Genomic DNA, 14,392 nt, shown 5'->3' on the forward strand with positions numbered 1-14,392 from the left:
GTACATCTCCTGGACCCATCCCACACCAAACTGACAAACACAGAGCGTGTTCCTACTGAATGAAGCTTCACGGGCACACTGAAGCCAGAAAAAACCCGGGGGTCCTTGCAGATTCCCCTGACAAACCGCAGTGGCTGACCTCCGTGGCACGGCACAGCACGCAGGCAGAGGGGCTGCGCCTCGGCATCGACTCGACCCGAGTCTTCTTTTGACCTTGCTGAGAGCTGCCGAGCTCGCGTGAGCCAACCCGGTCAACCACCAGGCTCCCTGGGGCCACCTGAGGTCGGGCCGGGCCGGGCCTCCCGCTGAGGAGCGCGGCCGTTACCGGCCGCTGGCGGCCCCGCCCCGCGCACGCCGCCCCGTTGCCTGGACACGCCCGCCCCGCCCACTCCCCCTCAAAGCCCGCAGCTCCGGGAGCGCGGCCCTAAGTGGGCGGGCACCGCCTCGCCCGCTGATTGGCCAGCGCACCGACCCCACCTGCCGGCGGGGCGGCCCCAGCGGAGCCCGGGCTAGGAGGGAGCGCGCTGACTGGCCGGCAGCCGCTGAGCGACGGGAAAGGGGCGGGGGGGGGGGGGGGGGTGCGCGGCGGCGCCGCGTGCGCGCTCCGCTGCCGGCCGCGCAGGCGCCCTGAGGCGCGGCGCAGGGGGGGAGTGGCCGTTGGCTTTCCCGCGCAAACGCTCCCCCCCACCCTTCCCTCAGCGGGCTCGCTCCCGCTGTCGCGGAGGCTTCACCCGCCGCCGGCGAGGGGTGGTGGCCGTCGCCACCGCCGCCAAGTGCGTTCCCGGAACGGGAAGCGCCGCGGCTTCGCCTGGCTGCGGGGCGAAGGGGGAGGGAGGCGGCGAACGAGAGCCGCAGGCGCGCAGGGCCCGCGCGCAGGCCCCGGGGAAGCCTCGCGTCCACACACCCCCCCCCCCCCCCCCACCCCATTCCCCATCCGCCCCCCGGGGCCGGCTCCGCGCGCGCCGCCGCCTCGCGCCCCAACCGTCGCCGGCGGCGGTCCCTCCCCACAGCCGCACCCCCCCCCCTCCCCCTCCCCTCACGGCGGCCGGCCGCTGCCCCCGCCACGGCCACGGCCGGTTCCCTCCTCCCCCCCACCCCCCCCCAACCCCGGGCGGCTGCGGAGAAAGGCAGCAGCGGCGGGAGTAGGAGGTGGGTCGGGCGGCCGGGAGCGGGGAGAGGGAAGGAGAGGAGCGGGCCTCGCCGCGGCCCCGGAGCCCCCCGCGCCGCCGCTCCCCTCACCTGCCGGCGCCCGCCGCCGCCTCCTTCTTCTCTTCCCTTGTCTTTTTCCTTTTTCTCCCCCTCTTTTCCTCCTCTCCTTGCCCCCCCCTCCTCCCCCCCCTTCCCTTTTTGGCTCCCCCACCCCCCGCCCGCGCCCTCGCTCCGCCTCAGCCGCCGGCTCTCTTCCCGTATTGTATGTTTCAATGGCGATGGCGGCTGCTCCTCTTGAGGGGGGTGGAAGGGGTTTCCTCCTGCTCCGCATACCGCCTCTAGGAGGAGTCACTGCAGCCCGGGCCTGCAACAACCCCCCTATCGCTGCCGCCCTCCCAGACATCGCGCCGCTCCTCCTTGCCCGGGCCCCAGGGCTGCTGCTGCCGCCTTCCCACAGGCACCCCCTCCCCGCCTCTTCCATCACTCCCCACCCCACGCACGCTCAGGAGAGAAAGGGCTCCCCTGACCCCAGTCAGCCGGAGCCGCTGGGCTTGCATTAGTCGGGAGCATAAAGGAAGAAAGCCCGGCTTCCCATCCTTTCCCTGCTCACGGGATGAAGGAGTTTGGAGCCGGAGAGCTTTCAAGGGAGTCCCAGCTTGGGCTAACGCTCGAGGATGGGTTTTGCGGGGTCCTCCGCCCACCCTGCCCGGTTTTTGTTAGGAAAGGAGCCGCCCATCCCTATATCCCTTAGGCAAGGTGACCCACCCGTCTTGGTAGGGTGCATCTAATCCAAATATTCCAGCATCCCCAAACTGGCTTAAGACGGCTGTAACAAAGAGTACCGGCAGCTCTTTGTGTCTTGTTGCATTGGAGTGTTTAAGGCGTTCGCGAGCTTTTCAACTCGGCCACGAGGGCTGCAAACTTAACTTGCTTTCTAAATGAGAGCTGAATGTTTTCTTTCCCCCACAGTTGCACGGATTTGAGAGCTTGAGCTCTAAGATTCGCAATAAGCGATTGTATTACGAGTCTCACAGTATGTCTGTTGGCAGCGCCAAATACGTGATCACAAGACTGATGCAAACAGAAGAGTGCAGGGCTACACCTCTTAAACTGATCTCGGGGATATTTTTACATGGAATTGGGTTTATATCATCATTCCTGTACAAACATCTTGCATCGTTGTGCTGATTTCATCTGAAGGATCTTTGGGGGTGATTGTAACGCGTTAGGAGATACAGTATTAACCCAGAGCACTCCATCTCGTGTGCCACAATTACTTTAGGAGGGTGGCTGGGAACAACAGAACCGAGTGATAAAAAGAAGCATCCGTCGTGCCTTCAGCTTTCCCTTTGTCGCTGCAAAAAATCGTAAAGATTCACTGGCTTCCTGGACTTTGTCTTTGGCTCTGCCAAAGTAAACTTTTGTGTCTGTATAGACTTGCATTTGGTAGGGAAAAAAGTGATAAAGTATTCCTTCAGGTTATACGAATTGTGGACCACACCATCTCCCAAAGAAAGCGGGCGTGAGTTGAGAACCCAGGGTTTTCTCAGCTGCTCGGCGACCCTGGGTAAAGCATTTCACTAACCACAGCTCTATTTTGACTGCCATTAAAATGGAAATAAAGATACCTTTCCTCTTCTTAAGCAAGCCATTCAATGAGTAAGAGATCTAACACATTTCTGTGGATTAAGGCTTTGGAGTCTATTCCCTTTCCCATTTCTTCTTGAAAGCAAGGTCAAAATTCTTTGAAACCATGGAAGAAAAACTCATGTGTATGAATTTGAATTATTTTACATGTAAGGAGAAGTCTTACTTCGATCTTCCCTGTTGAGACTTTGAACTTAGCAAAGGAAAAAGATATCTGTAGAATTGTAAGTGTATTGAACCATATTGGGAGGGTAGGAGGAACACGAAGAAGATTTTCAAAGCATAAAAATGAACGACAATGTAAATAAAACCCATGTGAAAAAGGAGGAAGAGCATTTACATTTTTCTGCTTCCAGATACAAATAATTGCATCCAATAATCCTATCAATCATGCATGTGATACATAGCTTTGTAATTAAAAATAATTTGAGATGACACAGGACAAGTATCACGAATTTTTGAAGACGTCCCTGGTTTGTTACAGATTAACATCAAATAGTTGCTGTGTGATAACAAGCACAAACGTGTAGGAGGTATTTAAAGGAAAAAAAAATTGTATCTTCTATGTGAGACAAACTTTCAACATTAGGACAACTCATTCTGTTTACAGAAACATTTTTCTGTTTATAAACAACATTCTCCTTACATTCAGGCATCTTTTCAGCTTTAATTTTGTGTTTTTCACATCCACCACGTAGGTATGTGCCTTTCGATGGATCAGGTGAAATAAACTGATGTACGGGTGGGGCTCCTCTTCACATTTGCCTTTCATAGTATAACACAAAATCACGCCAGGGAAGGTTTAGACTAGATATTAGGAAGTATTTCTTTCCAGAAGGGGTTGTTGGGCGTTGGGCTGCCCAGGGAGGTGGTGGAGTCCCCATCCCTGGAGGGGTTTAAGAGTTGGGTTGACATAGCACTGAGGGATCTGGTGTAGTTGGGATCTGTCAGTGCTAGGTTAATGGTTGGACTGGATGATCTTCAAGGTCTTTTCCAACCTAGACGATTCTGTGAACATGGTCATCAAATGTCACGTCCAGTGAGTGCGGGGCTGCGGCCTCCTAATACAGCTTTGGTGTTCCCTGAAATAAGAATCTAATTCCCTCAATTTCTTCTTTATCACCCACACCAGCTTGCTACCAGTTTTCACATGGTCAGTAAGAACAGTACATCGCAGGAGTGGTCACGTCCCTGAGCAAGTCACTGTGCTCCTGGCAGTAGAGCAGGTGTGAGAGAAAGGATCTCCTATTTTGCAGCTGGTTTCTGCTATTGCTTACGTTATTGCTTGGGGGTTGCAGCCTGGGCAGAGTTTCTGTGTTCAGGGAGCAGCACCAGCATGGGAAAAGCTGGATGCTTGGCTACCCTTGCCATGGCTAAGGAATGGCCATCAGCTCACCAACTGTAACGCGGCCTCCCCGCAGCAGGAGACTGAAGGAAGTGGGAGTGCTGGGAGAAGTGTGAGAGAGGAGGTGGTCAAAGACCTGCATAGTGTACCACTGGGCTTAAATTACTTTTTTAAGTCAGCCATAGATGTCTGAATTGTAATGCCTTTTTTCCTGCTTTTGTGGTTTTTAACTGTCCCACTATAAACTGAATTTCACCTCTGTATCTCTCCAGCAGATACAGTTTGTCCTTAACCTAAACGGTAACAGCATTAATGTATGTTTTATGTTGCTTCAAGTATTTCTGGAAGATTCTGAGTTGCTTTGAGACACGAGAACAAAAATTTTTGAGCAGAACAGACAGAGCAAGGCAGCATTTGAACAGAGAGTTACCACACATAAACTGTTCTGCAGTAACTGCCTGCTTTTCCAGAGCAATTAAGGTACAAGGGGTTTTCTCTCCAGCTCTGAGTTTGTTGTTGAACGCTAAGGCTGCAACGGAAAAGTTGTGAAGCAGTAGGTCACCTAAACCACGCGGTGAGGAATTGGCAGGGTGGGTATCTTCACAAATTCTGTAATGCAGAAGATGCCTGAAAGTCCAAGATTTTTGGTCACAATAGCTTTATGTTCTGGCCGTTTAGATCAAGTTGTTCAGGGAGGAATTATTACTAACTGGCGTTCTTCAATACAAAAATTTGCAATGCTGGATTGAAAGAGAGCTTTCCCAGTCAGCAGGAGCGGAGTCTGCCCTCGCTAGGTTGTGCAAAGCCCATCTGCCAGTTGACTTCCAAGTGCAAATACAATCTGTTACTTTGTCAAAATAAACAACATATCTATTGATGGAGCATTTATAGACTGCTGACTGCCTAACTCTCCAGCTATTGGCAAAACAGCCTGTTTATGGCACTCTCACTTTTGGACAGAAGCTGTTATATCAAACATCGTAATGAATATTTCATAGCTTCAGAACCAAGAGATACAGCTTTACTACTCTTGCTTAGGCTGGCAGGCATCCAGGGTCATCCTGGCAGTACAGTAATGTCAAGTATTCTGAAAGCTCTATTTTATGGGCATGTATAATCCAGGAATTTTATCAAATCAGTGTAAGCGTTGTCATGTCACTAGGATAACCCAATACAATCAAAGGTGATGTGTGTATATATTATGGCAGTAGATAACAGATATAATAACTGAGTTCTACATTTAATCTATATTTCTGTATTAACTTCCCCCCCTCCCCCCTCTTTGAGCCATTTTTTAACCCCTCCTCCACACTGCTCATGGGGTTATTACACTTGTAGGTTGTGTACAGTGAGATTTTCTTCTTAAAGACGACAGAAAAGCTAAATCCTAACTTTTTGGAGAACTCTCTCACGGTAGTATTTTTTAAATTAGATCATCCCATGTACTTCAGAATTAAACATTTTTGTGTGTGTCAGGTCCTGACATGGTGTTTAAGGTAGATTGATGGTTAGGATGTCTTCAGAAGTCACAGATTAGCTAACATGTAAGCAAGGAGAGAGGTCTTTCCTGCCCAAACACCAACTGATTGTAAAAATTAAATGCTGTTTATTAGCTTAAAAAAATTAAAAGACTGTTTTCATCCTTGTTATTTAAAAAGGAGTGATTTAATCCTTAATACTTATCCTTAAACACATCAATGCAGACTGCAGAGATCATTGTCTTGGCTCAATTATTTTTTAGTCATTAGTAAAAGTCATTAGTAAAAATACTAATTTAGTACAATAGTCATGTTTATTCACAATAATCATGGGGGTTTTTTACAAATGGAGATTTACAAATATATCTTTCAGAATTATGGAAAAAAGAATAAGGGAACAAACCCCAGAAAATAACATTGTGTTCCACTGAGGAACAGTGTAGGATTCCTCTCCACAGCTGAGAAATAATAGCTAGAAATGGGTAAGGTAGGGGGAAAATTGTTGTGGTGATCACACATATGGAATGGCCTCTCTGAAGGTTAGGACTTCTAGCTAAGAAAACTGGGGGGGCAATACGAGAAAGGACACAGCTGATTCTCTTGGCTTGTTGCTCTGTGCTTCCAAAGGAATGCAACTTTGATATTAGCTAGTAAAAAAAAAAAAAAATCTATCCCAGTTTCTGAGTTTGAGGAAAGCTGGATGGATAAAGGGATATATTTGTGAGTGATGCATTTGGCCACAGATTAACATGATAACCAAGCACTGCCAATCTAAGAGGCAGACAAGCCTCTATCTGTAACACAGGTGAATTTCTTGAAGCAAAGTATTTGCAACAAAATGTTTGTGCTTTTACTATAGCACAGTTTTTTTAGTGGGGAAGTGAGAGATCCCAGGAGGTGCCTGGGGACTTCTGATGCAATTGTGTTTTGGTTTTGGCAGTTGTAGAACTTGATCATCAAGTCGTTCATCTACAGATCACTCCAGATATGTACTGCAGGATACTTTCTTAGCAAACTGGCATCTCACGTATAAAACTAGATCATAATCCTCACTATGTTGCAAAGGGATTTTTTGTAGTTATGTCAGATCAGTTTTTCCTGTGCTGGTAAAGATGTTTGTCCCTTTGCATTTACGCTCTTTGGTATAGTTTGGAGCTGTGATACACCTTTCCTCTCTTTGGTGACATTTACAAGCACATTGTCTTCCTGGATAGGACCACTAAGCTCCAAGTTCTTTTCAGAGAAACTTCACAGGACAGGACAGCACTGCTTATTTCCTTTCATAATTGTTCCTCAGTTTGATTTAAAACAGTCAATTTACATTGTTAAAATAACTGGGTTTTCCCTGCTAACTACAGAGCCCTCAGGGGAAAAAAAAAAATATCTCAAACTGTGACCTATAAATATAGGAAGATGCACTGAAATCTTTGGGTCTCATGTTTGTCTGAAGCAGCAGTCAGTAAACCTCCAAAACATACATTCATTGCACAAGTGCAAAATTTTACTGCTCTCCCAGGGTATAACGATATACATCCAGGAGGCATTTTTATAAATCAAAAGTGACCTTAAAGCCTTAAGGAATGACAGAAATCATACATTTCAAACACATTCTCCTTTCCAACTTGGAGCATCCAAACACATTCATTTTTCTATATAACATAATGCATCAGTCACTGTTAAACATCCAGATCCTTGAGGATTTTGCCTGGTGATCCAAGGCTAATTATGTCTATACCCAGAGGAGGTCAGGAGCAAGGCACGCACTTTTGCTGTCTGGCAACTCAAGAGCTAAAGGTTTTTCAGCAAATCACTTTCATTTCAAGGAATCACCACTGTGTCAGTGCACATGTGCCCTTGGGGCTAACACAGAAACAAACCCAGGTGTACAGGGGAGGAGGAGTAAATAGCAGTCTCTAAGCAGAGCGAGGAGGGAGAGATGGATGTTCCTGGAGCTGCCTGTTTCTCACCTTTGGCTGCAAAAGGAGCCAAGGGAAACTTGCTCCAATGCAGATGTCTAATTTTCAGTTACTTAAAGTTAGATGAGAGGGACGTATCACTGTGGAGTGTAGTGCTGTCGTGGCATTCAAAGCCAAAGACACCTTCCCCCTTATTACCGTGCCTTGCTAAAACCGAGTGAACAGGACAGATTCTGCTGTCCCCAAACCATTTGCCAAAGGTTCAGTCATCTCATTTGTTGGGTTTTTTTTCTCCTGCATCAGCAGGGATTCTTAGAAACTGAGCAGACATTTTACTGTAGAGTCCCTTAGCAAATACCTGCCGACTCCTGGACTTTGAGATAGATGTACGCCTTGTTATTGAGTCTCTCAATTCTGAGAAAAACAAGACAACACACAAAGCTGATGATCATTTCAGCATGGGCATAACTAGTGAGTCAGTCTCTACTTTCCTCTGGTGTTGGCTCTGTCCCCTCTGTTTGTGCGTGCTCTCTCAGTTCCATAATTTGTGTAGCTTTGTGTTTTATGGTCGATTAATTCATGTCTTAAGAGGAGCTCCAATAAGGCTGTTCATGCAGTGGGAGGGTTCAGGCTGTCTTTCTCCCATGCAGATTCCCCAGTGTCCAGTAATATCATGCAGCTGATGTTGCTGCCTTTCCCTTAGCACAGACAGTAAGTAGGGCTCTGTCCTCTACCCAGCCGTCTATTTTCACAGAGCTGGTGATAACAGTATTTTTGAGACTTCTCTCCCTCTGCCAAACCGGTTGAAATTCACCACCTAGTTCCCTAGTTACTGGGGCTGACTGGAAAACAGCAGATGGCGTGATTGCCTTAGGATATTAACCTAAAAAACCATCCCTAAATGGAAAGGCGACGTGTAACTGAATTTATGGTTTATTATTTGCATCAGCTGTCATTCACAAAAGACAGAAACTATGTGTAAGTAAAACAGGTACTTTTATAAAAGGTAGAAGTATGTACATCACATGTAACAAATGCTGATTGTACTGGAATAAGCATGGCACGCAAATTAAAATAGAAACCTCACTAAAACCTTGACACAAAGGAGTACAGCTTCAACACAAGGCACGGGGAGTTCAGCAGACTCCTCTTGGAAAACGGTGGGATCACACTTTAAATATGGCGTCAACCCAAGACATTTTTCCTTACCTCTTGCCTGGGTTTTTAGCCCTCCTTTGGTTTTCCAAAAGTCCATTTCCCAAACTAACTTCCTCCTGGAATCTCTCATCTTTGTTCTCATAATGATGTAGTGAATAGGCTAAGGTATTTAACAGAGCAATATACAGCTCTTGCGTAGCAGTTTTCATCATAATATAAAACAGCACCTCCAAATAACATAAGCACTATTTTCTTTATCTGATAAATGCATACTTGGTGATTAAACATATAAAATTTCCAACTTTTACAAGAAGGTAGAAATGCTTTAAAGGCACTATAATTAAGCAGCAGCTTACTTTTACAAAACTGAATTTTATTTACTACTGAGCTGCAATTCAACAAGTTCTTCAAGTGTACCCCTAGTTTCAAGGACAGGTGTGGTTTCATTGAAATCACTGGATTAGCTAACGGACACAGGCAATAGGAAACTGAGGCACAGTTTTTGTGCTGACATAAAAATTTGTCAGCTATTTTTCATTCATACAGATGGAAATCATGTAACTGAATCCCTTTCCTCGTACGTGTTAAGTGTTTAATCCTTTAGTGTCTTTTCAATTTTTATCACACTGAGAAAAGATTTGCATAAAAACTTAATAGTGGAAAAAATATTTATAAAGAAAACAAAATAACTACAATATTTCAATTCTGTTATGATCAGTAACTCCTTATAGCACAGCTATCTCTGCTTTTCTAAAATACTGCTAGAAATGGTCAACATGGAATTCAGAATTTCCAGGATTAAAAGACAAAGCAAATAGTTATCATACTACCAGGAAAAAGTGGATAAGAAAAAGCAAATGCTCATTTTGGCTGAAGAAGCTTCTACTGAGGTTGAAAAGATTGGGGGGAAAAAACCAGCCCTTTGTTCTCTTCATTCTAGCAATTTTTTAGTGTGGAAATTTCTTCAAGGCCAAAAAATTCCACTAGCTAAACTATGTCAAAAGGAGTTGAAATAATGTCTTAGAATCAGCACAATGACAGTAATAATTACTGGTAACACAAAAGTATATTACAGCACTTACATTAATGAATGTCAAATAACATTGGATATTTAATATACAGGCTGAAAAGTTCAATATAAAAAAAGTGTAAAAAGTGTATTCAGATTTAAATGTCTCACTCAATCACTGTTTTATAAGAGATGCGCAGAAACAATGCCCTGTCAGGATCTACTCGTAACTCATCACTTTACTACAGGCATATTAAATATTGTACATTCTATGCCACCAAAGGAAAAAAAAAGTAAAGCCTCTCTTGTAAAATTCAAGGAAAACAGATATACAACAACAACAAATTGCTTCAGAAATCATTCCCCTGCAGGGATTAGGTCAATAACATTTGACTGATGCTGGCTGATGAGCAGATCTTTGACAGAAAGTGTCCCAGTATCAAAGAATTTGGTGTCCAAATTATATAAAGATGAGAAACAGGGGCAGTGCCAATGACGCAAGCATTCCAGGTGTGGGGAAGTACATCAGGGAGGTGGTTTTCAGTTGCTCTGAGTTTTCCGAATGCTAATGGGGTATCTACTTGACACCACACAGCTTTCTTGGCCGAGTAAACTCGCCTGGATGGCGTAGTGCTAGGGCCTGAATAATAGGCCCTGAAACAAAGTTGACCTTTAGATGAACCTCACGACTAAACGTTATCTATTGTTAGTATCTGTTAATTAGTAAAATCTGTATTACTATTAGCATTAATTATTAGTATCTGATCATTAACAAAGTATGTATGCTCACTAGTGGAAGATATAGCTTAGACAGAATATAATCAGTAGTGAGGATGGAATGCTGAGAGAATGTATCCAACTTCCCTTGTTCAGCCTTGTTCAAGGCTGAGAACCCAAGTGTTTGGCCTTGTTAGAAACTCCCTTGGTTCTCCCCCCCAAGCCCTGGCCAGGCTTTGGGGGGAATCCAACAGGAGGATGAAAACTGATGTTTCCGCTCAAAGAAAAGTGTAAGTCATTCTGACTTGCTGATTTCAGGTATATAAGGCTGGACTCGCTTGCAGCGACTTTGGAAGCCTCACCTAGGGGTGGACGCACCGTGTAGGACTTCCCACTTGCAGGGACAGGCTCTCCAGATCTTCACTGCAACTGGGGCTCCCCAGCGACTGCGGGTCTGGATGATGGTAACGGATGCAAGTGGTGAGGTATCTTTCTTAATCACTATTCTCCCCATCATGTAGTAATGATTAGGTGCATTGCCTTGCTTAACTGTATGTAGTAATAACTAAGTGTACTATTCTGTGGTTTTCCTACTGTTTATTTTCTGTAGTACTTAGTTATATCCTTTGATTATTAACAGTAAACACTCTGGTATCTGAGTTTAATTGGCACAGATGGGGACACTCTCCTGCCCACCTCACAAGCCGGGGTGCCGAGAGCAATCCCTTCACACAGCACAGCGTGGTGCCTCACAGACGTGCTCCTGAGCAGGTCACAGGCTGTAGCCTGGCACGCTGCATCGCCGCTGCGTCCCAGACCAAAGGAGTACCTTTAAAGCAAATCTCTGATCATGCCCACGTGCTGTGCTTCGGCTCACAGCACAAAACAGTCTCTGAATATACAAACTGCATTCCCGCTAGATGAAACTGAACCAGAAGGTGAGCTCCAGCAGCACGCCTCATGTGTCCGAACCACTGATGGCAGGGGTTAGTCGTTCACTAACCACTGTGCCAGCCCAGAGCAGACAAAAATTAAGCCTCCTGAAACAAGACAGTTCCTTGGCAGGACCCGTTTTGTGCTTCAGACCTACTCTTCTCATACTGCACTGGTCAGTAACGTAGATATGGCCTGTAACTCAGGCCCTGCGAGTTGTACCACTGAAGAGCCCATGACATCTGCAGGTTTTCCCCATAAATCAGAAACTCCCTCCCGTTACTGTGCTGTTCAACATCTGGAGTCAATTTTGCATCATTAAAAACTATGGGAATGTTGTGGAGTCAGGCCATTCCACCCTGCATCAAAGGGATGCTCTCAATCCTCCTTTTGCTAGGGTGGGGGGAAAGACGACAATGACAGTGTTCTGCCCCAGTTTACCCCATCTTTAAATTTAAAATGGCAAGGAACAAGAAGGATTAATAGAGTAATCATCTTCAGTTAGAGAAGCGGAAAGAATAATGGAGGCTAAGTGGGTGCTGCAGCTGAGAAGCAGCCTAGATGAGGCCACGGGAGGCCTCTGCTGCGGTGCCTTGTTTGCCACTTCTGCTCCACCTCCCTCCCTCCCGCTCTCTGGGGTACCTCTGCCTTCGGTGCCATCGCAGACCGATGGTCCACATGCACCTCTGAGGTAGCACGCTTCCCCGGGAAGGCTCCCCAAAAGGGTGAAACTGCTTGGTCTGTGGCACTGCCAGTGGTGCGCAGCATCGGGGTGAAAGCAAATCTTTGCAGGAGTGTAGAAGGGAAGATTTACTGAAGCGATATTTTGAAACATTACTGTGAGAAAACAATGGAATTATCACAAAATGGAATTTCACACTCCCAGCAACCCCCCACCAGAGACAATGGACTGACAAACGGCGTGCAATGGAAAGCAAGAATACAAGTTCCGCTCCACAAGTTTCACAACCAGTCCTTCTCGTACCTACTATTAATATGCCTAACCTACTAAACTGTGACAGCAGTTCAAAGTCATGTTTTGCAGGAAAAAAAAAAAGTTTAGCAGGTTTTTCTTTAAAAAAAATCTGCAATATTCTGACTAATTCTAAGTTTGTTTAAAAAAGAACAAATTTATTAAACAACTTCAACAAGCAAACAAAATCATAAGAAAGCTACAAAGCTAAACTGGTCTTGCTGCCTAGCATTTAAATCAATAGAAGCTTTACAGTCAACTCCCAAAACTATCAACAAACATCTACAATCTTAATTCATGTTTTTGATCTGATGCAAACATCATGGCAAATGTTTGACAATGAAGGAGTACGAGAAGGGAGGAAATATAGCAGGAAAGACAGGTAATAAAAGTGAGTGAAAAAATGATCAAAATGTGACCAACAGATTTTCTGAAAACGCAGAAAAATAAGTAACCACTCTGGGATGAAGACATCTGGAAGCAATAGGGACAAAAACGGGAAGGGGAAAAAACAGAAAAAGTGTAAAAGAAAGGGAGACCCTCATTCAGCAAAGCATTTGCATGTAGGTTCAGTGTGAAGCAAAGCCTAAAGATAAGCTTGAACTTGAATGCATTGCTGGATTTAGAGGAGGGAAAACAACATCAAGAGACAACAGTACTTTAGTAGGTAACTACCAACAGCTTGCTGTTTTCAAGAAAACGTTTCATTTAATTGCTATTTCAGAGCTTTCTAGCTAAACCTCAGATTTCGGGCCGTAGAATGCTACTGAAGAGGACACAGCAACTCTTGCCAGACTAATTGCTTTATGACAGACCACCTAAGATCAGAAGAGACCATTTTCAATCAACTGGTCCCTAACATAGCCCTTTTGAATTTTGTAAATGTAAATGGAGAGTTTTGGAGAGACCATTTTGTCTGGGAGAGGTCACTGGTACCTGGTCCCTAGGTGTGGCCTGTGTGGATATGTTTATTCCCACTAAAAACTGGTTTGCCTATGGAGAGCACCGTTTTACTACTGAACTTAGGGAGAAAAACCATGATCGGAATGTCCTTAGGACATTTTGGGTGAGGAATTTTTACAAACTTATTCCAAAAGCCCAGTAAAAATATACCTAAAAGAAAACACAAGAAAACAGAAAAGAGCAAACAAATTGCCCCCCAAAATCATTAATAAAAAGAAAAGTAAAAGTAACATTATCAAACTATATATATAATATTTTTCATTAAAAAAGAAGAAAAAGCACACCTACCGCCTGCAGTTCTGGTCATGTTCTCCCCTCCTCCCCCCCACAAAAAAGTAAAAATAAAAAATACAAATAAAATAAGTTAACCCTTTCATCAGCCTGGCTCCTAACTGAAACAATTTATTCCCCTGCTACTCTATTGACCGAATAAATCTGTTGGAAGTCTTAAGAAAAAAACTGCAATTCTTCAGATGAAACAGAAAGTAGAATTTTTTTTCCCCTGATCTTTGTAACCCTGGAATTATTTTAACAGTAGACTTTCACTGCATTGGTGAGAGGAGATGGGTGCGGGGTACAGGCGTCCTTATCAGAAGGTCAGGATTATTCCAGCCGAGTTGGCAGAGGGTGTTTGAATGAAGGTTATTGCCTTTCTGGGACTTGCCCTGATTTAAAAGACATCACTTTGAACTTGAAATCAGTGCTTTCTCTCTGAACTGTGATGTGAATTGCTTATCATTTAGTTCTGCCTAATGATTTAGATAATATCACATTCATTAACTCTAATAATAATAGCCCTGATTCACCAGAGTACTTAAATATGCAAATAGCATCATTTGGGCCAACGGGAATCACATGCTCAAAGTTAAATATGTGTTTTAGTGCTTGGGTGAATGGGATTCCCCGTGCACTCAATGAAGTAGAAATGTTATGAGTCATGTTTGTAAGATATGTACTTAATAATTAATATTAGGGGTTTTTTTAATAAATTGCAAGAGCTGTGGTGGAAAGACGCTATAATTTATATGTGAACAGAATTTAACCTTCAGCAATAGGAACTGAGTAAGGGATGCCAGATTTGCACGGCAGTTGCTGCAAAGTACC

General features: G+C 44.9%; 1 protein-coding gene across 4 annotated transcripts in view; it reads right to left on the reverse strand.

The window, feature by feature from the left end:
- MACROH2A2 (macroH2A.2 histone) overlaps positions 1-1,742 on the reverse strand; it is a 28,356-nt gene extending 26,614 nt beyond the window's left edge. The window contains exon 1 of one of the 4 annotated variants that reach the window (XR_012623923.1): positions 1,240-1,460. The gene's annotated coding sequence lies outside the window, so the exon portion shown is untranslated. Of the gene's footprint in view, positions 1-139; positions 162-1,239; positions 1,461-1,676 lie in introns of those variants that run through there. The other 3 variants (XM_074830244.1, XM_074830243.1, XM_074830245.1) reach the window with 3 other exon arrangements.
- Positions 1,743-14,392: the final 12,650 nt, after the last annotated feature.

The sequence above is a fragment of the Strix aluco genome, chromosome 7, assembly GCF_031877795.1.
Source record: "Strix aluco isolate bStrAlu1 chromosome 7, bStrAlu1.hap1, whole genome shotgun sequence".
NCBI classification, from domain to species: Eukaryota; Metazoa; Chordata; class Aves; order Strigiformes; family Strigidae; genus Strix; species Strix aluco.